The sequence below is a fragment of the Pseudophryne corroboree genome, unplaced genomic scaffold (assembly GCF_028390025.1).
Source record: "Pseudophryne corroboree isolate aPseCor3 unplaced genomic scaffold, aPseCor3.hap2 scaffold_599, whole genome shotgun sequence".
Taxonomy (NCBI): domain Eukaryota; kingdom Metazoa; phylum Chordata; class Amphibia; order Anura; family Myobatrachidae; genus Pseudophryne; species Pseudophryne corroboree.
Window position 1 is genome coordinate 354023 of NW_026970197.1, and position 22651 is coordinate 376673.

General features: G+C 47.3%; 2 non-coding genes across 2 annotated transcripts; both read left to right on the top strand.

Annotated features, from left to right (window-relative positions):
• The first annotated feature begins 21633 nt into the window (after positions 1–21633).
• LOC135035367 (U1 spliceosomal RNA) lies at positions 21634–21797 on the top strand. The gene has a single exon (XR_010230411.1). It is a non-coding gene; the product is annotated as a U1 spliceosomal RNA (small nuclear RNA).
• A 152-nt stretch (positions 21798–21949) lies between these two features.
• On the top strand, positions 21950–22112 carry LOC135035401 (U1 spliceosomal RNA). Its single transcript, XR_010230443.1, has one exon. It is a non-coding gene; the product is annotated as a U1 spliceosomal RNA (small nuclear RNA).
• Positions 22113–22651: the final 539 nt, after the last annotated feature.

Consider the following 22651-nt stretch of genomic DNA (forward strand, 5'->3'; position numbering starts at 1 on the left):
GTATTTCTTTATATAATGGACACCTCAGTTTCTATTCATTCATGTCCTGCCCCCTACTCTGTCAGACCCCTTCCCCTCTACTTTTCTGACCCCAAACGCCACTCATTCTTGTTGAGTGCTGGGGGGCCCATTCAGAATTTTGCTATGGGGCCCACAAAGGTCTAGTTACGCCACTGGGCAGGGTTATAGAGGAGGCGGTGCAAGGCATCCTGGGAACAGTCAAAGCTTTAGCCTGTTGGTGCCTTGGATCAACATCCAACTCTACACCCCGATGTTAGTGTAGTGCCTTTTGGGGTTAAGGTTTTACAGAAAGTTACAGGTTTTTTTAATTTAGTAAAATATGCCCCATTTTAAAGATAGGGCATTTAAATTTGTTGCACCTGTGCAGTACATAGCAGCCTGCAGGGCATGTACAGTGGCTTCATTTGGGTGCACATACATTGCCGGCTCCTGGTCGCAAACTGAAATTATTGTGTGTAAGTGGAATTAGCGGTGTTTATGTCATACAGGGGGGTGGGGGAGGTTTGTGGTTGGCGGGGGGCACGCTGTGCGATTATTATCCTGCATCTATACATACATGCGCTAACACCTGGACATACACTGATGTACCCACACCTAATATCCATACATACACGCCCTGACACCTGGACATACACCAACATTCCCACACCAGCATCTATACATACACATGCTGACACCTGGACATACACCAACATACAAGCACCTGCATCTATATATACACGCGCTGACAAATGGACATACACCGACGTACCCACACTTGCATCTATACATACATGCACTGACATCTGGACATACAAGCACCTGCATCTATACATACACGCGCTGACACCTGAACCTACACTGACGTTCCCACACCTGCATCTATACATACACATTCTGACACCTGGACATACACAGACGTACCCACACCTGCATCTATACATACACGCGTTGACACCTGGACGTACACTGATGTACACACACCTACATCTATATATGCATGGATGCAAATGTGGGTACGTCTGTATACGTCCAGTTGTTAGCATGTGTATGTATAGATGTTAGGTGTGGGTACATCAGTGTATGTCCAGGTGTCAGCACATGTATGTATAGATTCACATGTGGGTACGTTGGTGTACGTTTAGGGGTCAGCGTGTTTATGTATAGATGTTGGTGTGTGTATGTCAGTGTACGTACAGATATAGGTGTGTGTATGTATGTATGTATGTATGTATATGTATAGAGGAAGGTGTGATACATACATATAACACATACATGATAGATACATACATATATCACACACACGATAGATAGATAGATAGATAGATAGATAGATAGATAGAACACATACATACAAGATAGATACATACATACATACATACATACATACATACATACATGATAGATACATATATACACACACATACGATAGATAGATAGATAGATAGATAGATAGATAGATACATATATATATATATCACAAACATATATGATTCATACATATATCACACACACATACATGATACATACATGAGAAAGACCTGGGATGGTGATGAGGCCCGGGCCCCCTGCTGATGTTGCGTTGAGGAAGGCAGTGTTCCAGGGCAGATGCCAGTCGGGGAGAGCGCCGCGCAGCCCGGGAAAAATACTGCTGAGGAGCTACATCTGGAAGAGCCCCAGGGAGGGAGAGTGTCACATGCCCCATCCTGCGCGGCACACTCTGCAGGCCTGCACATGGGAAGGGAGGTCTCTCGCCACACATACTCACCCTGCTGCTGAAGCCCCGCTGCTGTCCCCATCAGCGCTCTCCAGCGGGGAGCGGGGCCAGGATGAACCTCAACCTGTGAGAACTATCTTCATGATCAAGAGATCTCATATGCAAGATAAGTATGTGTTGGGAAAGGGCTGGGGAGGGCGGCTGCTCGGGCACACCCTCGTCAAGTTAAGGAGATTTAACTGAGGAAGCACAAGGGAGCTCTCGTCTGGGGACAACAACTGCAGGGATACCACATCTTTTCAGATGAACATGGGAGGGCGGAAGGCTGCCTAATACTGAAGCACCCTCAGACATTAAACCATATGCAACAACTATTGCAAGCATTCCTGGGGGAAGGTCTGCAGCAGACGGATTTGCATTCAGTGATGTCATCCAAGCAGTGGGCCAAAGTTGGCTTGAACCCTCATCTGTATATGAAAAGAGAAAAGGGGCATGGCGGTCTTTTGCGGCGCTTGGATAACCCCAAGTTTGCATTAAACACCCCCACCCTCCTTCGGTGTGGGGCTCATGTTGGCCATGCCCAAGCCCCTGAAGCATTCAAGCTGATTTCTTGCAGCAGCTGGGCACTGTAACAGCTTCAGAGCTGCTCTACAAGACAAGTAAAAGGGTGTGGGCACTGCAGCACCACCGGTAGTTTGCATACACACATATATAGGACAGCATCTCTTATATGCCCCAGGGTCAATAAAATAGTATCCTTGTCTAGGCTATCCATCCCCTCAGATAAGGCATTTGTCCATGCCGCTACAGCACTACACACCCAGGTCGACGCAATTGCCGGTCTGAGTAAGGTACCTGAATGTGTATAAATGGACTTCAGGGTAATCTCCTGTTTGCGGTCAGCACACTCTTTGAGGGTAGCCGTATCCTGGGATGGGAGGGCTACCTTCTTGGATAAGCGTGTTAATGCTTTGTCCACCCTAGGGGAGGATTCCCATAGTAACCTATCCGTTGATGGGAAAGGATACGCCATAAGAATCCTTTTGGAAATCTGCAGTCTTTTATCTGGAGATTTCCAAGCTTTTTTACATAACTCGTTCAGCTCGTGTGAGGGGGGAAAGGTTACCTCAGGCTTCTTTCCCTTGTACATATGTACCCTCTTGTCAGCGACAGGGGGTTACTCTGTGATGTGCAAAACATCTTTTATTGCCATAATCATAAATCGAATGGATTTTGCCAATTTTGGCTGTAACTTTGCATCATCGTAATCGACACTGGAGTCAGAATCCGTGTCGGTATCTGTGTCAACAAACTGGGATAGTGGGCGCTTATGAGACCCTGACAGTTCCTGCAACATAGGATCAGGCATGGGTTGAGACCCTGACTGTCCCAAAGCTTCTGCCTTGTCTAATCTTTTGTGCAATGAGTTTACACTAGCATTTAAAACATTCCACATATCCATCCAATCAGCTGTCGGCGGAGAAACCACATTCATTTGCTCCCGCTCCTCTCTAATATAGCCTTCTTCCTCAGACATGTCGACACACGTGTACCGACACACCACACACACAGGGAATGCTTTTTCTGAAGACAGTTTCCCCACAAGGCCCTTTGGAGAGACAGAGAGGGAGTATGCCAGCACACACCCCAGCGCTATATAACCCAGGAATAAAACAGTAACTTAATGTTTGCCCAGTAGTGCTGCTGTATGTAATTTGCGAATTATGTGCCCCCCCCCCTCTTTTCAACCCTCTTGTCTAACGTGGTATAAGCAGGGTAGAGTCCGGGGAGCTTCCTCTCAGCGGTGCTGTGGAGAAAAAATGGCGCTGGTGAGTGCTGAGGGAGAAGCCCCGCCCCCTCGGAGGCGGGCTTCTGTCCCGCTTAAACTGTAAAATTGGTGGGGGCTCATACGTTTATACAGTGCCCAGCTGTATATATGTTATATTTTTGCGAAAGAGGTTTATATTGCTGCCCAGGGCGCCCCCCCTGCGCCCTGCACCCTTACAGTGACCGGAGTATGTGAGGTGTATGGGAGCAAAGGCACACAGCTGCAGTGCTGTGCGTTACCTCAGTGAAGATCATGAAGTCTTCTGCCGCCTCTGAAGTCTTCTTTTCTTCTCATACTCACCCGGCTTCTATCTTCCGGCTCTGCGAGGGGGACGGCGGCGCGGCTCTGGGACGGACGGCGAGGGTGAGATCCTGCGTACCAATCCCTCTGGAGCTAATGGTGTCCAGTAGCCTAAGAAGCAGGACCTTGCAACTCAGAGAGTAGGGCTGCTTCTCTCCCCTCAGTCCCTCGATGAGGGAGTCTGTTGCCAGCAGTGCTCCCTGAAAATTAAAAACCTAACAAAATACTTTCTGTCAGAAAGCTCAGGAGAGCTCCTGAAAAGCACCCAGTCTCCACTGGGCACAGTATCAAACTGAGGTCTGGAGGAGGGGCATAGAGGGAGGAGCCAGTGCACACCCAGAACTAAAGTCTTTCTTAAAGTGCCCATGTCTCCTGCGGAGCCCGTCTATCCCCATGGTCCTTACGGAGTCCCCAGCATCCTCTAGGACTTTAGAGAAAATAGGATTTTAATACCTACTGGTAAATCCTTTTCTCTTATTCCGTAGAGGATGCTGGGCACCCGTCCCAGTGCGTACTGTGTCTGCAGTTATTAAATGGCCCTTAACTCCAGAACATTTATGTGGAGACAACTTTCCTGACTTGACCATCTTCCTTGGATGTTTCCCCCTGTGTGACTGCTCCCCAGCCTCAGAGGGTTGCATCCGTGGTCCCTAGGATCCCGTCCTGGATCCCAAACCATCGCCCCTCTAGGTGGTGAGAACTGTGCAGCCACCAATGGAGTGAGATTCTTGTCTTGGAAGACAGGATTATCCTCCGGTGCATGTGTAGGTGGGATCCGGACCACTTGTCCAACAGGTCCCACTGGAACACTCTGGCATGGAGCCTGCCAAACTGAATGGCCTCGTAGGCCGCAACCATCTTCCCCAGCAACCGAATGCATTGATGGATTAACACTCTTGCTGGTTTCAGAATTTGTTTGACCAGACTCTGGATCTCCAGAGCCATTCCACTAGAAGAAAACCTCTTCTGTGTCCAGTATCACTCCCAAAAACAACAACCGCATCATTAGGACCAACTGCGATTTTGGCAAGTTTAGGAGCCAACCATGTTGTTAAAGAACTGTCAGGGAGAGTAGATGTTTTGCACCAGCTGGTACCGGGATCGCGTCCTTTATCAGGAGATCATCCAAGTACGGGATAATTGTGACTCCTTGCTTGCGAAGGAGAACCATCATTTCCGCCATCACCCTGGTGAAAATCCTCGGAGCCGTGGACAGACCAAACGGCAACGTCTGAAATTGGTAATGACAATCCTGAATTGCAAACCTCAGGTAGCTTGATGCAGTGGCTAAATGGGAACATGTAAGTAGGCATCCTTTATGTCTACCAAAACCATGAAATCTCCTTTATCCCCCGGACTGGAGATCACTACCCTGAGAGATTCCATCTTGAAATTGAATTTCTTTAGGTAGAAATTAAGGGATTTCAGATTTAAGATTGGTCTGACTGAGCCGTCCGGCTTCGGGACCACGAAGAGGCTTGAATAAAAACCTTCTCCCTGCTGACTAAGGCTGATTTGAACAATTGGTGAGGGGGAACTTCTTGAAACCCCAGTTTGTACCCTTGGGACACTATTTGTAAAACCCACGAGTCCAGGTCCGAATGAATCCAGAACTGTCTGAAGAGTTTTAGACGTGCCCCCCAGTGGCGGAACTAGCGAGCAGTGGGCCCATGTGCGACAAAATGGCTTGGGCCCCCCCCCCATCCCATCCCATCCAAGTCCACCCCCTCACTCCTGGAGAGGATCTGGTGAGGGGGGCCTGCTCAGGGAAGTGGATACCTAGCAACAGTGCCGTAACTAGACATTTTAGCAGTGTGTGCAAGAAACGGCATTGGAGCCCCACCCCTGCATGCAAAACAGGGGCAGTGCGCGCCGTAGGCGCGCGCAAAAAAACATAGTGGCGTGGCTTCGTGGTTAAGGGGTGTGGCCACAAAATAATACCAATTCATAAAACGGTGCACAGTAGTCTCCATTATTCAAATTACGCCGCACAGTAGCACCACTACACCAGGTAGAGACCCTTTTACACCTTATGGCGGACAGATTCCTCTTTTTACACATTACAGCAGACAGCGTCCTCTTTTTACACATTACAGCAGACAGCGTCCCCTTTTTACACATTACGGCAGACAGCATCACCCTTTTTTACACAACGGCAGACAGCGTGCCCTTGTTACACATAGCGGCAGACAGCGTACATTTTTTTCACATAACGGCAGACAGCCTGCCCTTGTTAAACATAGCGGCAGACAGCGTACACTTTTTACACATAACGGCAGACAGCCTGCCCTTGTTAAACATAGCGGCAGACAGCGTACACTTTTTTCACATAACAGCAGTCAGCCTGCCCTTGTTACACATAATGGCAGACATCGTACACTTTTTACACATTACAGCAGACAGCTTGCCCTTGTTACACATTACAGCAGACAGCTTGCCCTTGTTACACATTATGGCAGACAGCGTGCCCTTGTTACACATTACGGCAGACAGCATCCCCCTTGTTACACATTACGGCAGGCAGATTCCCCCTTGTTACACATTGCGGCAAGCAGATTCCCCCTTTTTACACATTGCGGCAAGCAGCTTCCCCCTTTTTACACATTGCGGCAGGCAGATTCCCCCTTTTTACACATTGCGGCAGGCAGTCCCCCTTTTTACACATAGCTGCAGGCAGATTCCCCCTTTTTACACATAGCGGCAGGCAGATTCCCCCTTTTTACACATTGCGGCAGGCAGTCCCCCTTTTTACACATAGCTGCAGGCAGATTCCCCCTTTTAACACATAGCTGCAGGCAGATTCCCCCCTTTTACACATAGCTGCAGGCAGATTCCCCCTTTTTACACATAGCGGCAGGCAGATTCCCCCTTTTTACACATAGCGGCAGGCAGATTCCCCCTTTTTACACATAGCGGCAGGCAGATTTCCCCTTTTTACACATAGCGGCAGGCAGTCCCAACGAAGAAAGAAAGAAAGAAAGAAAGAAAGAAAGAAAGAAAGAAAGAAAGAAAGAAAGAAAGAAAGAAAGAAAGAAAGAAAGAAAGAAAGAAAGAAGAATTATACTTACCCTCTCCGCTGGCTCAGGCTCCTCGTGCAGCTTGACGATTCCCGGGCAGTAGAGAAGGAGGAGAAGGGAGGTGGAGGAGGGAGCCGCAGCAGCGCTGTGTTATTGGAGGAGGCGCTGCTGCTGCTGCCCCTCTGCTTCACTATAGGCTGTTCTCGGAAGACAGCCTATAGTGAAGCAGAGGGGCAGCAGCAGCAGCGCCTCCACCAGTAACAAAGCGCTGCTGCGGCTCCTTCCTTCACCTCCCGTCTCCTCCTCCCCCCCGTGCCGCTGCTCCTCTCATCTCCAAGCGACCCTCCTCCCTCTTCGTGTGTTACAGAGGCGGCAGCGTGTCTGGTGCTGCGGCTGCTGCCCGTAGTGCCCTGGCCTGATCTGTTCGTTACGACGGGCGGGCGGCGGGAGTCGCAGGACGCAGACCCGACGGGAGCGCTGGTGTGCGGCTGCGGCATGATACAATGAGTCATTGTGACTCATTGTAATGCCGGCGGCTGTGGGCCCTTGAGTGCGGCGGGGCCCCAGTGCAATGCACTGCCTGCCCTGCCAGTAGTTCCGCCCCTGGTGCCCCCCACTGGTGTGGGCTCCTGCAAGAGAGCTCCAGCGTCATGCAGTGGATTTGGCAGAAGCAGAGGACTCTGCTCCTGCGATCTTGAAGAGGCTTCTTGGAGTCAGCATCAGCATTCCCTTGGTGAATCCACAATGCCCTCCTATCCGAGACTGCCATGAAATTGGCCCGTGAGCACTTGTGCCCGGTGTAGGATTTTTAAATATGTGTAGTTTACTGTATGCAAGGGTTTAAAACCTTTTAGGAACTGAGATCTAAGGTGTATTACATGTAGTTTAAAAAAAACAAAAAAGGTTTATTTTATGGCAGTAGTTTCCAAACTGGGGTTCTTGCACTGGTAGCATAGTTTGGTGGTCCAGGACCAATTAAAATTATTTATACTTTATTAAATTGGCAAAACCATTCCCTCACAACATAACTGAACCTGAGGATGACATGCTATAAACTAGAGATGAGCGGGTTCGGTTTCTCTGAATCCGAACCCGCCAGAACTTCATGTTTTTTTTCACGGGTCCGAGCGACTCGGATCTTCCCGCCTTGCTCGGTTAACCCGAGCGCGCCCGAACGTCATCATGACGCTGTTGGATTCTCGCGAGGCTCGGATTCTATCGCGAGACTCGGATTCTATATAAAGAGCCCGCGTCGCCGCCATTTTCACACGTGCATTGAGATTGATAGGGAGAGGACGTGGCTGGCGTCCTCTCCGTTTAGAATTAGAATAGATTAGAGAGACACTTGATTTACTAATTTTGGGGAGCATTAGGAGTACTCAGTAGTGTACAGTGCAGAGTTTTGCTGATAGTGACCAGTGACCACCACTTTTATTTATAATCCGTTCTCTGCCTGAAAAAAGCGATACACAGCACACAGTGACTCAGTCACATACCATATCTGTGTGCACTGCTCAGGCTCAGGCCAGTGTGCTGCATCATCTATTATCTATATATAATATTATATATATCTGTCTGACTGCTCAGCTCACACAGCTTATAATTGTGGGGGAGACTGGGGAGCACTACTGCAGTGCCAGTTATAGGTTATAGCAGGAGCCAGGAGTACATAATATATTATATAGTGAGTGACCACCAGACACACAGTGCAGTTTATTTAATATATCCGTTCTCTGCCTGAAAAAAGCGATACACACAGTGACTCAGTCAGTCACATACCATATCTGTGTGCACTGCTCAGGCTCAGGCCAGTGTGCTGCATCATCTATATATATATATTATATATCTGTCTGACTGCTCAGCTCACACAGCTTATAATTGTGGGGGAGACTGGGGAGCACTACTGCAGTGCCAGTTATAGGTTATAGCAGGAGCCAGGAGTACATAATATTATATTAAAATTAAACAGTGCACACTTTTGCTGCAGGAGTGCCACTGCCAGTGTGACTAGTGACCAGTGACCTGACCACCAGTATATAATATTAGTAGTATACTATCTCTTTATCAACCAGTCTATATTAGCAGCAGACACAGTACAGTGCGGTAGTTCACGGCTGTGGCTACCTCTGTGTCGGCACTCGGCAGCCCGTCCATAATTGTATATACCACCTAACCGTGGTTTTTTTTTCTTTCTTTATACATACATACTAGTTACGAGTATACTATCTCTTTATCAACCAGTCTATATATTAGCAGCAGACACAGTACAGTGCGGTAGTTCACGGCTGTGGCTACCTCTGTGTCGGCACTCGGCAGCCCGTCCATAATTGTATATACCACCTAACCGTGGTTTTTTTTTCTTTCTTTATACATACATACTAGTTACGAGTATACTATCTCTTTATCAACCAGTCTATATATTAGCAGCAGACACAGTACAGTGCAGTAGTTCACGGCTGTGGCTACCTCTGTGTCGGCACTCGGCAGCCCGTCCATAATTGTATATACCACCTAACCGTGGTTTTTTTTTCTTTCTTTATACATACATACTAGTTACGAGTATACTATCTCTTTATCAACCAGTCTATATATTAGCAGCAGACACAGTACAGTGCGGTAGTTCACGGCTGTGGCTACCTCTGTGTCGGCACTCGGCAGCCCGTCCATAATTGTATATACCACCTAACCGTGGTTTTTTTTTCTTTCTTTATACATACATACTAGTTACGAGTATACTATCTCTTTATCAACCAGTCTATATATTAGCAGCAGACACAGTACAGTGCGGTAGTTCACGGCTGTGGCTACCTCTGTGTCGGCACTCGGCAGCCCGTCCATAATTGTATACTAGTATCCAATCCATCCATCTCCATTGTTTACCTGAGGTGCCTTTTAGTTGTGCCTATTAAAATATGGAGAACAAAAATGTTGAGGTTCCAAAATTAGGGAAAGATCAAGATCCACTTCCACCTCGTGCTGAAGCTGCTGCCACTAGTCATGGCCGAGACGATGAAATGCCAGCAACGTCGTCTGCCAAGGCCGATGCCCAATGGCATAGTACAGAGCATGTCAAAACCAAAACACCAAATATCAGTAAAAAAAGGACTCCAAAACCTAAAATAAAATTGTCGGAGGAGAAGCGTAAACTTGCCAATATGCCATTTACCACACGGAGTGGCAAGGAACGGCTGAGGCCCTGGCCTATGTTCATGGCTAGTGGTTCAGCTTCACATGAGGATGGAAGCACTCAGCCTCTCGCTAGAAAACTGAAAAGACTCAAGCTGGCAAAAGCACCGCAAAGAACTGTGCGTTCTTTGAAATCCCAAATCCACAAGGAGAGTCCAATTGTGTCGGTTGCGATGCCTGACCTTCCCAACACTGGACGTGAAGAGCATGCGCCTTCCACCATTTGCACGCCCCCTGCAAGTGCTGGAAGGAGCACCCGCAGTCCAGTTCCTGATAGTCAGATTGAAGATGTCAGTGTTGAAGTACACCAGGATGAGGAGGATATGGGTGTTGCTGGCGCTGGGGAGGAAATTGACCAGGAGGATTCTGATGGTGAGGTGGTTTGTTTAAGTCAGGCACCCGGGGAGACACCTGTTGTCCGTGGGAGGAATATGGCCGTTGACATGCCAGGTGAAAATACCAAAAAAATCAGCTCTTCGGTGTGGAGGTATTTCACCAGAAATGCGGACAACAGGTGTCAAGCCGTGTGTTCCCTTTGTCAAGCTGTAATAAGTAGGGGTAAGGACGTTAACCACCTCGGAACATCCTCCCTTATACGTCACCTGCAGCGCATTCATAATAAGTCAGTGACAAGTTCAAAAACTTTGGGTGACAGCGGAAGCAGTCCACTGACCAGTAAATCCCTTCCTCTTGTAACCAAGCTCACGCAAACCACCCCACCAACTCCCTCAGTGTCAATTTCCTCCTTCCCCAGGAATGCCAATAGTCCTGCAGGCCATGTCACTGGCAATTCTGACGAGTCCTCTCCTGCCTGGGATTCCTCCGATGCATCCTTGCGTGTAACGCCTACTGCTGCTGGCGCTGCTGTTGTTGCCGCTGGGAGTCGATGGTCATCCCAGAGGGGAAGTCGTAAGCCCACTTGTACTACTTCCAGTAAGCAATTGACTGTTCAACAGTCCTTTGCGAGGAAGATGAAATATCACAGCAGTCATCCTACTGCAAAGCGGATAACTGAGTCCTTGACAACTATGTTGGTGTTAGACGTGCGTCCGGTATCCGCCGTTAGTTCACAGGGAACTAGACAATTTATTGAGGCAGTGTGCCCCCGTTACCAAATACCATCTAGGTTCCACTTCTCTAGGCAGGCGATACCGAGAATGTACACGGACGTCAGAAAAAGACTCACCAGTGTCCTAAAAAATGCAGTTGTACCCAATGTCCACTTAACCACGGACATGTGGACAAGTGGAGCAGGGCAGGGTCAGGACTATATGACTGTGACAGCCCACTGGGTAGATGTATGGACTCCCGCCGCAAGAACAGCAGCGGCGGCACCAGTAGCAGCATCTCGCAAACGCCAACTCTTTCCTAGGCAGGCTACGCTTTGTATCACCGCTTTCCAGAATACGCACACAGCTGAAAACCTCTTACGGCAACTGAGGAAGATCATCGCGGAATGGCTTACCCCAATTGGACTCTCCTGTGGATTTGTGGCATCGGACAACGCCAGCAATATTGTGTGTGCATTAAATATGGGCAAATTCCAGCACGTCCCATGTTTTGCACATACCTTGAATTTGGTGGTGCAGAATTTTTTAAAAAACGACAGGGGCGTGCAAGAGATGCTGTCGGTGGCCAGAAAAATTGCGGGACACTTTCGGCGTACAGGCACCACGTACAGAAGACTGGAGCACCACCAAAAACTACTGAACCTGCCCTGCCATCATCTGAAGCAAGAAGTGGTAACGAGGTGGAATTCAACCCTCTATATGCTTCAGAGGTTGGAGGAGCAGCAAAAGGCCATTCAAGCCTATACAATTGAGCACGATATAGGAGATGGAATGCACCTGTCTCAAGTGCAGTGGAGAATGATTTCAACGTTGTGCAAGGTTCTGATGCCCTTTGAACTTGCCACACGTGAAGTCAGTTCAGACACTGCCAGCCTGAGTCAGGTCATTCCCCTCATCAGGCTTTTGCAGAAGAAGCTGGAGGCATTGAAGAAGGAGCTAAAAGGGAGCGATTCCGCTAGGCATGTGGGACTTGTGGATGCAGCCCTTAATTCGCTTAACAAGGATTCACGGGTGGTCAATCTGTTGAAATCAGAGCACTACATTTTGGCCACCGTGCTCGATCCTAGATTTAAAGCCTACCTTGGATCTCTCTTTCCGGCAGACACAGGTCTGCTGGGGTTGAAAGACCTGCTGGTGACAAAATTGTCAAGTCAAGCGGAACGCGACCTGTCAACATCTCCTCCTTCACATTCTCCCGCAACTGGGGGTGCGAGGAAAAGGCTCAGAATTCCGAGCCCACCCGCTGGCGGTGATGCAGGGCAGTCTGGAGCGACTGCTGATGCTGACATCTGGTCCGGACTGAAGGACCTGACAACGATTACGGACATGTCGTCTACTGTCACTGCATATGATTCTCTCAACATTGATAGAATGGTGGAGGATTATATGAGTGACCGCATCCAAGTAGGCACGTCACACAGTCCGTACTTATACTGGCAGGAAAAAGAGGCAATTTGGAGGCCCTTGCACAAACTGGCTTTATTCTACCTAAGTTGCCCTCCCACAAGTGTGTACTCCGAAAGAGTGTTTAGTGCCGCCGCTCACCTTGTCAGCAATCGGCGTACGAGGTTACATCCAGAAAATGTGGAGAAGATGATGTTCATTAAAATGAATTATAATCAATTCCTCCGCGGAGACATTGACCAGCAGCAATTGCCTCCACAAAGTACACAGGGAGCTGAGATGGTGGATTCCAGTGGGGACGAATTGATAATCTGTGAGGAGGGGGATGTACACGGTGATATATCGGAGGGTGAAGATGAGGTGGACATCTTGCCTCTGTAGAGCCAGTTTGTGCAAGGAGAGATTAATTGCTTCTTTTTTGGGGGGGGTCCAAACCAACCCGTCATATCAGTCACAGTCGTGTGGCAGACCCTGTCACTGAAATGATGGGTTGGTTAAAGTGTGCATGTCCTGTTTTGTTTATACAACATAAGGGTGGGTGGGAGGGCCCAAGGACAATTCCATCTTGCACCTCTTTTTTCTTTTCTTTTTCTTTGCATCATGTGCTGATTGGGGAGGGTTTTTTTGGAAGGGACATCCTGCGTGACACTGCAGTGCCACTCCTAGATGGGCCCGGTGTTTGTGTCGGCCACTAGGGTCGCTAATCTTACTCACACAGTCAGCTACCTCATTGCGCCTCTTTTTTTCTTTGCGTCATGTGCTGTTTGGGGAGGGTTTTTTGGAAGGGACATCCTGCGTGACACTGCAGTGCCACTCCTAGATGGGCCCGGTGTTTGTGTCGGCCACTAGGGTCGCTAATCTTACTCACACAGCTACCTCATTGCGCCTCTTTTTTTCTTTGCGTCATGTGCTGTTTGGGGAGGGTTTTTTGGAAGGGACATCCTGCGTGACACTGCAGTGCCACTCCTAGATGGGCCCGGTGTTTGTGTCGGCCACTAGGGTCGCTAATCTTACTCACACAGCTACCTCATTGCGCCTCTTTTTTTCTTTGCGTCATGTGCTGTTTGGGGAGGGTTTTTTGGAAGGGACATCCTGCGTGACACTGCAGTGCCACTCCTAGATGGGCCCGGTGTTTGTGTCGGCCACTAGGGTCGCTAATCTTACTCACACAGCTACCTCATTGCGCCTCTTTTTTTCTTTGCGTCATGTGCTGTTTGGGGAGGGTTTTTTGGAAGGGACATCCTGCGTGACACTGCAGTGCCACTCCTAGATGGGCCCGGTGTTTGTGTCGGCCACTAGGGTCGCTAATCTTACTCACACAGCTACCTCATTGCGCCTCTTTTTTTCTTTGCGTCATGTGCTGTTTGGGGAGGGTTTTTTGGAAGGGACATCCTGCGTGACACTGCAGTGCCACTCCTAGATGGGCCCGGTGTTTGTGTCGGCCACTAGGGTCGCTAATCTTACTCACACAGCTACCTCATTGCGCCTCTTTTTTTCTTTGCGTCATGTGCTGTTTGGGGAGGGTTTTTTGGAAGGGACATCCTGCGTGACACTGCAGTGCCACTCCTAGATGGGCCCGGTGTTTGTGTCGGCCACTAGGGTCGCTAATCTTACTCACACAGCTACCTCATTGCGCCTCTTTTTTTCTTTGCGTCATGTGCTGTTTGGGGAGGGTTTTTTGGAAGGGACATCCTGCGTGACACTGCAGTGCCACTCCTAGATGGGCCCGGTGTTTGTGTCGGCCACTAGGGTCGCTAATCTTACTCACACAGCTACCTCATTGCGCCTCTTTTTTTCTTTGCGTCATGTGCTGTTTGGGGAGGGTTTTTTGGAAGGGCCATCCTGCGTGACACTGCAGTGCCACTCCTAGATGGGCCCGGTGTTTGTGTCGGCCACTAGGGTCGCTAATCTTACTCACACAGCTACCTCATTGCGCCTCTTTTTTTCTTTGCGTCATGTGCTGTTTGGGGAGGGTTTTTTGGAAGGGACATCCTGCGTGACACTGCAGTGCCACTCCTAGATGGGCCCGGTGTTTGTGTCGGCCACTAGGGTCGCTTATCTTACTCACACAGCGACCTCTGTGCAAATTTTAGGACTAAAAATAATATTGTGAGGTGTGAGGTATTCAGAATAGACTGAAAATGAGTGTAAATTATGGTTTTTGAGGTTAATAATACTTTGGGATCAAAATGACCCCCAAATTCTATGATTTAAGCTGTTTTTTAGTGTTTTTTGAAAAAAACACCCGAATCCAAAACACACCCGAATCCGACAAAAAAAATTCGGTGAGGTTTTGCCAAAACGCGGTCGAACCCAAAACACGGCCGCGGAACCGAACCCAAAACCAAAACACAAAACCCGAAAAATTTCAGGCGCTCATCTCTACTATAAACACAATTTACTTAATTTTATATATTTTTCTGAATTTCTCAATAAAAAAAACTTTGGCCTAGGGGTGCCGTGAAACAAATTTTGATACTATTTATTTATATAGTGCTCTTTCTCCAACAGGACTCAAGGCGCTTGAGATATGGCTTCTGGAACTGAACACAGGATTCTAAATGTGGCTCTACCAAGGACCTATACAGTGGCATTACAGGTTGAGTATCCCTTATCCAAAATGCTTGGGACCAGAGGAATTTTGGATATCGGATTTTTCTGTATTTTGGAATAATTGCATACCATAACGAGATATTATGGTGATGGGACCTAAATCTAAGCACAGAATGCATTTATGTTTCATATATACCATATACACACAGCCTGAAGGTCATTTTAGCCAATATTTTTTATAACTTTGTGCATTAAACAAAGTGTGTGTACATTCACAGAATTCATTTATGTGTCATATACACCTTATACACACAGTCTGAAGTTCATTTAATACAATATTTTTAATAACTTTGAGTATTAAACAAAGTTTGTGTACACTGAGCCATCAAAAAACAAAGGTTTCACTATCTCAGTCTCACTCAAAAAAGTCCGTATTTCGGAATATTCCGTATTTCGGAATATTTGGATATGGGATACTCAACCTGTATTACTTTTTTCTGCTACTGGTTCTTTACCTATGCAAACAAGCATCTGACTTGCCTTTCCTATTGCTTTGTTACATTGCTCACCTGAAATAGTAATACTTAGATAGCTTTCCTCTTGCCATTATAATGCCCTTAATATTATAGTTAGCCTTTGTATTTTTGAGACGTGTATGATTTTGCATTTTTTGGCATTAAATGTTGCCATGTTCTTGACCATTCCTCTAGTCCAGGGGCGGAACTGCCAGAGACAACGGAGTCAGTTGCCGCCGGGCTCCAGCCCTAAAGGGGTTTCCTCCATTGCCCTCCGGCTGTTACGTGCCCTTCCTACTAAATAGACAAAGGCGCTACCAGCAGGGTCTCGCAGTTTTTACATTCCATGCCGTAACACCCTTCTTTCCACCTTTTTAAAGACCCAGCCCAGCAGCCTCGCCGCTGCCACCACCGCTAGCTGCAGCACTGCCAGCGGTGGGGTGCCCCTGCTTCTTCTCACACAACAGATAGCTGGGCAGCACTGCAACTGCCTGCCTGATTGCTCCGCCCCCTTCCGGCTCCCAAGCACCTCTGCTGCCCAGTGATCCAGGAGCCTGCTGCTAGGAAGAAGTGGCCGAGCTTCAGCAAGCGAGTCTGGACACTGGCGGAGGAAGCCATGATAACCAGATAATGGGGAGTGGAGAGCCAGTTCCAAGGTAATACTTTATACAGCTGGTTGAGATCCTGGTCGGTGGATATGGATTCCAAGAAAACCCTGGAGGTGCTTCCTTTCAAGGGAGACACTCTCTTTGGAGAAGACCTCAATAAGATTGTAGCTGATCTGGCTACTGCTAAAACAGCTTGCCTACCTAGTATGACTCCTACCACGCAGAAGGCTAAAAGTACTTTCCCTTGGCCCTTTCATCCTCAAGGTAAAGCGTACCCAAGGTCAGGCATACCCAAAGCAAGCTCATGCTTCCAGACCTGCCAAGCCCAGACTGAAGCAAGCCTGGGCTGCCCATCAGCCTGCTTCCAAAACGGACAAGCCTGCCGCATGACGGTGCAGGCCTCCCTCTGGGGGATCCCAGGGTGGGGGGCCCGACTTCTAGGTTTGGCATAATTCTAAGCTAGAGAATTCTGTTTGGAGCTCACCTTGTACTTTGTGAAGAAATAATCAGCATTGTGGCTGAGCAGATACATGTAGTGTGTGGCTGCAAACTGCATGGATCTGCTGCGTTGTAATGCTGATACTTTTTTTTTGCAAAGTACCAATAGCTTCATATAATGTTCACAATTTTTATGCAGGATCAAATAGCTCAATAGGTAGGGTGTTTGATTAGAATTCAACAGGTTATAGGTTTGAATCCTGGGTATGGTAGTTATAGGTTTGAATCCTGGGTATGGTATAGTTGTTCTGACTGCCGGCATCCTATCACCTTGGATATCATACTAAATAAATGGAGTTGATCAATTTTTTTTTATTTTTTTTTAAACTAGGGACAATTTCCAGATACTTTTCTTTATAACTGAGATTGCCCCCTGGAACTTCACATCAGTTGACAACTATGCATGAGTGGGGGCAGTGCTTGCTCTGGATCTGCCCACCCATTTATGTGCCGTCATAAAAGAAAGCACAACTGACAGTTATCCTGGGCGTACACTACACAATTATCTGTCAGGCTATCTATCCAGTCTGGATGGATGGAATGAAAATCTGGTAATGTATAGGAGCAAATGTCAATTAACCATTTGCTCCCAAACACTAGAAAAGTGGTCAAAAATGGTCATTACACAAATTGGTTAAACCCAAAATTTAACCAATTTGTTTAGGGGACCATTTTTGTCCATTTTCTAGTGTTTGAGAGTAAATCGTTGATGGTCATTTGCTCACATAGATAACCGGATTTCTATTCCAACCAGCCAGTGTTGGAGATATGGTCTGCCAGATTACATAATGCATACCAGAGCCATAACTAGACTTTTTGGTGCCCTGTGACAGATAATTATATGCCCCCCTCCCCATTATTGCAATATGGACAAAAGGCGCATGCCTTGTGGGGAAGGGGCATAACAAGATTGGTCTCAGAGAAAGCACATGAGATATGAAGATATATCTAGTATACTTGACACTCAATGGTTTGTGGTATTGCCGGGGTGCACTCCTTAAATGCATATACAGTCACACATGGCGTGTTTGTGCAAATGGCATATCAGCAGTCAGCACTAACTGGTGACATGCCATTTGTACAAGTAAGCCATGTGTGACTAATATATAAACATACTTTATTAAATAACACCTCAAACTATCATACCCAGGATTCAAACCTATAACCTGTTGAATTCTAATCAAATACCCTACCCATTGAGCTACTTGATCCTGCATCTATTCTAACCTCCAAAAACAGATTCAGTTGCATTTTCCAGCGTGTTTTGTTTGCGCCTTTGCAAATGTCTTACATCGACAAACTTATTTAGTACTATTTTGCAAATAGGGTTACATTGTCGCAACATTGTGTTCCCTAATTGCTTGATTTTTTTAAATGCAACAATTGATAAAGACACCTGATAATTGCTCTGTGGAGTCTTATTTTGTGTCTACTTCTTATCTACATTTAATTCCCTACCTCTAATCAAGGCATTTTTAAATGCTGGGGGCTGCCAGGACGTGAGGCCTACCTAGACTTTAGATCTGAATTTGAAAGTACTTGTGAACTAACTTAATTTCCTACTTCTAAATTCATTCCTAAATTCACTACTTACATTAATCCTGTAGTTGGGCATTTTGAGCCTTCAATTGTGGGCATTGTTTTGTGTCCAGACCAGCAGCTGGTGGTGTGCATTTGCTGGAAAGGCATCGAAGACCTCCGATATGCTGCATCTCCTGATGTGTGTCTCCCTCAAGTGGCTGTCAGCAAATGCATGCTAGACACCCCATTCCAAGCTGATTGTGACATCACGGAACATGCATCATAGAACAGGCATGCTAGAATATGGGTCTTCAACCTGCGACCCTCCAGCTGCTGTGGAACTACATATACCAACATGCCCTGCCTCAGTTTTAGCATACCTTAATAGCAAAACTGTGGCAGGGCATGCTGGGATGTGTAGTTTCACAGCAGCTGGAGGGCCACAGGATGAAGACCCATGTGCTAGAGCCAAGCCGCAGGTACATTGAATGCTAGCAAGCTGAATGTTTAAATCCTTTTTGTTCCGCAGCATTCCAATGCGGAAGATTCCATGGAACCAGAGATTATTCCATTGAGAAGGACATGCTGCCTGGATGACTGCACTGTGCAAATTAAATCACGGAGCCAGTTGGCTTGTGGGTGGCTCTGGTGACTGGGTGGTTGGGTGGGCGGTGTGTCGGAGGTGGAGCACATGCAAATGAATGTGTATCATCCAGCTAGTGAGAGTGAAAACTCATGCAGGAGTGTGCCTGCTTGTCAGTGGGTTATGCACCTTGCCAGGCGTCAAATCTACATGGAGCAGCTGGAGGGGACAAGAGCAGGTTTGCAAAATATAGATAGAAGAGCATATATGCTGGCGCATTCTCCATGATTGTGTCAGCTTATGTTTTGGTGCACTGCACTTTCCTTCACTAAGTTTTAGCCATTTTGGATAAACGCAAGTGTAGTTGCTTCTCGCCCTTTTGGCTGTGATCTTGTATCGTGGTTGAAGAGTCTGCTGGAGGGATTGTTTTCTTCATTGGCGAGAGACTGAAGATATTCCAGGATGGAAGGCTTGGGAACACTATCCGTTTTTCAGTTGTGGAAGAGTTGAAAGACCGGATTGGACTACATTCTATGGTAAAGGATATCTTTGTATTTATTAATCCTCCCTTTATATGTGTCTGTCTTTCAATAAAGCTTCGGGCTTGTGATTCCCTCACCCTCTTACACTCCACACACATAGCCTTATTAACTGTTGTATTATTGTATAGTTTAAATGTATAGTGCAGTTCATGATTTATAGTGTAGGCTGGCCTGTGCTGTAGTTCTTGAACTGTACTATACCAACAGCATTTGTACTGTGTTTTATCTGTGCTGCAACACAGTACTTATGTGTGTAATGTTTATGTATGTTTTTTTGCTTCTTTATGTCAATAAAGACTGCTTTTTCAATCCAATATCTGAAAACAATCAATGTTTATCTTTGATGGCAATAGAAGTGGTATGATATTTGCTGCTTTTGAAAGGCAATATCTGATATGTCCCCTATCTGGGAACCATATATTAAATGGCTTTTCAGAAAAGGAAGATGGTAGAAGAGCTTTCAGTACTTGTTGGACCGATGCACATTTCCTATTCTAGCCTCCAAAAACAGATTCAGTTGCATTTTCCAGCGTGTTTTAAATGCGCCTTTGCAAATATCTTACATCGACAAACTTATTTAGTACTATTTTGCAAATAGGGTTACATTGTTGCAACATTGTGTTCCCTAATTGCTTGATTTTTTAAATGCAACAATTGATAAAGACACCTGATAACTGCTCTGTGGAGTCTTATTTTGTGTCTACTTTTTATCTACATTTAATTCTCTACCTCTAATCAAGGCATTTTTAAGTGCTGGGGGCTGCCAGGACGTGAGGCCTACCTAGACTTTAGATCTGAATTTGAATGTACTTGTGAACTAACTTAATTTCCTACTTCTAAATTCATTCCTAAATTCACTACTTACATGAATCCTGTAGTTGGGCATTTTGGGACTTCGATTGTGGGCATTGTTTTGTGTCCAGACCAGCAGCAGGTGGTGTGCATTTGCTGGAAAGGCATCGAAGACCTCCGATATGCTGCATCTCCTGATGTGTGTCTCCCTCAAGTGGCTGTCAGCAAATGCCTGCTAGACACCCCATTCCAAGCTGATTGTGACATCACGGTACATGCATCATAGAACAGGCATGCTAGAACATGGGTCTTCAACCTGCGACCCTCCAGCTGCTGTGGAACTACACATCCCAGCATGCCCTGCCTCAGTTTTAGCATACCTTAATAGCAAAACTGTGGCAGGGCATGCTGGGATGTGTAGTTTCACAGCAGCTGGAGGGCCACAGGATGAAGACCCATGTGCTAGAGCCAAGCCGCAGGTACATTGAATGCTAGCAAGCTGAATATTTAAATCCTTTTTGTTCCGCAGCATTCCAATGTGGAAGATTCCATGGAACCAGAGATCCTTCCATTGAGAAGGACATGCTGCCTGGATGACTACACTGTGCAAATTAAATCACGGAGCCAGTTGGCTTGTGGGTGGCTCTGGTCACTGGGTGGTTGGGTGGGTGGTGTGTCGGAGGTGGAGCACATGCAAATGATTGTGTATCATCCAGCTAGTGAGAGAGAAAACTCATGCAGGAGTGTGCCTGCTTGTCAGTGGGTTATGCACCTTTCCAGACGTCAAATCTACATGGAGCAGCTGGAGAGGACAAGAGCAGGTTTGCAAAATATAGACAGAAGAGCTCTCCAGCCTAGTTTGCTGTCTGTTTCCACTTCTCTTTTCTTGAGCCGCTCCCTTCTATGCCCTTGTGCACTATCCTGACTTCTCCCGTCTGCTTACTTTGTGCCTTCCAATGCACAATGCAAACTACAGGTAGTGCTGCAGGGCCCACACCCTTTTACTTGCCTTACAGAGCAGCTCTGGAGCTGTTACAGTGCCCAGCTGCTGCAAGAAATCAGCTTGAATGCTTCAGGGGCTGGGGCATAGCCAACATGAGCCCCACACCGAAAGAGGGTGGAGGTGTTTAATGCGAACTAGAGGTCATCCAAGCGCCGCAAAAGGCCGCCATGCCCTGCACGCCCCTTTTCTCTTTTCATATGCAGACGAGGGTTAAAGCCAACTTTGACCCACTGCTTGGATGGCATTACCATATGCAAATCAATCTGCTGCAGGCCTTCCCCCAGGAATGCTTGCACTAGTTGTTGCATTTGGTTTGTTGTTTGGGGGTGCTTCAGTATTAGGCAGCCTTCTGCCCTCCCATGTTCATCTGAAAATATGTGTTCTCCCTGCAGTTGTTGTCCCCAGATGAGAGTTCCCTTGTGCTGCCTCAGTTGAATCTCCTTTACTTGACAGAGATGTGCCTGAGCAGCGGCCCTCTCCAGCCCTATCCCAAATCATACTTATCTTGCATAGGAGATACCATGGTCATGAAGATTGTTTTCCCAGGGTGAGGTTCATTCATTGCATTCTGGGTATGCTGACCCCTGTGATTTCCCCAAATGTGGGAAACTTGACTGCATTATTTGTAGTAGTGGGGGACTGTGTTTGTGCTTTCCTCTGGTCAGCTCTGGTAAAAGTCAGATTTCTTTGTCTCATTTCTTCCTCTAGCCTTATTCTTCTTTTGAGAGTTCCCTTGTGCTGCCTCAGTTGGATCTCCTTCACTTGACAGGGGGGTGCTTGAGCAGCGATCCTCCCCAGCTCTAGCCCAAATCCTACTTACCTGCCAGGTGAGATACTATGATCATGAAGGTACTTCTCCCAGGGCAAGGCTCACCCATTGCACTCTGGGTGTGCTGCTCCTGCGATTTCCCCAAATGTGGGACACTTGACTGCATAATTTGTGTTTCCCCTGGTCGGCTCTCGTATAATTCAGATCTCTTTGTCTCAGGTCTCTTTCCAGCCTAGTTTGCTGTCTGTTTCCACTTCTCTTTTCTTGAGCCGCTCCCTTCTATGCCCTTGCGCACTATCCTGACTTCTCCCATCTGCTTACTTTGTGCCTTCCAACGCACAATGCAAACTACAGGTAGTGCTGCAGGGCCCACACCCTTTTACTTGCCATACAGAGCAGCTCTGGAGCTGTTACATTGCCAAGCTTCTGCAAGAAATCAGCTTGAATGCTTCAGGGGCTGGGGCATAGCCAACATGAGCCCCACACCGAAGGAGGGTGGAGGTGTTTAATGCGAACTAGGGGTCATCCAAGCGCCGCAAAAGGCCGCCATGCCCTGCACGCCCCTTTTCTCTTTTCATATGCAGACGAGGGTTGAAGCCAACTTTGACCCACTGCTTGGATGACATCACCATATGCAAATCCATCTGCTGCAGGCCTTCCCCCAGGAATGCTTGCACTAGTTGTTGCATTTGGTTTGTTGTTTGGGGGTGCTTCAGTATTAGGCAGCCTTCTGCCCTCCCATGTT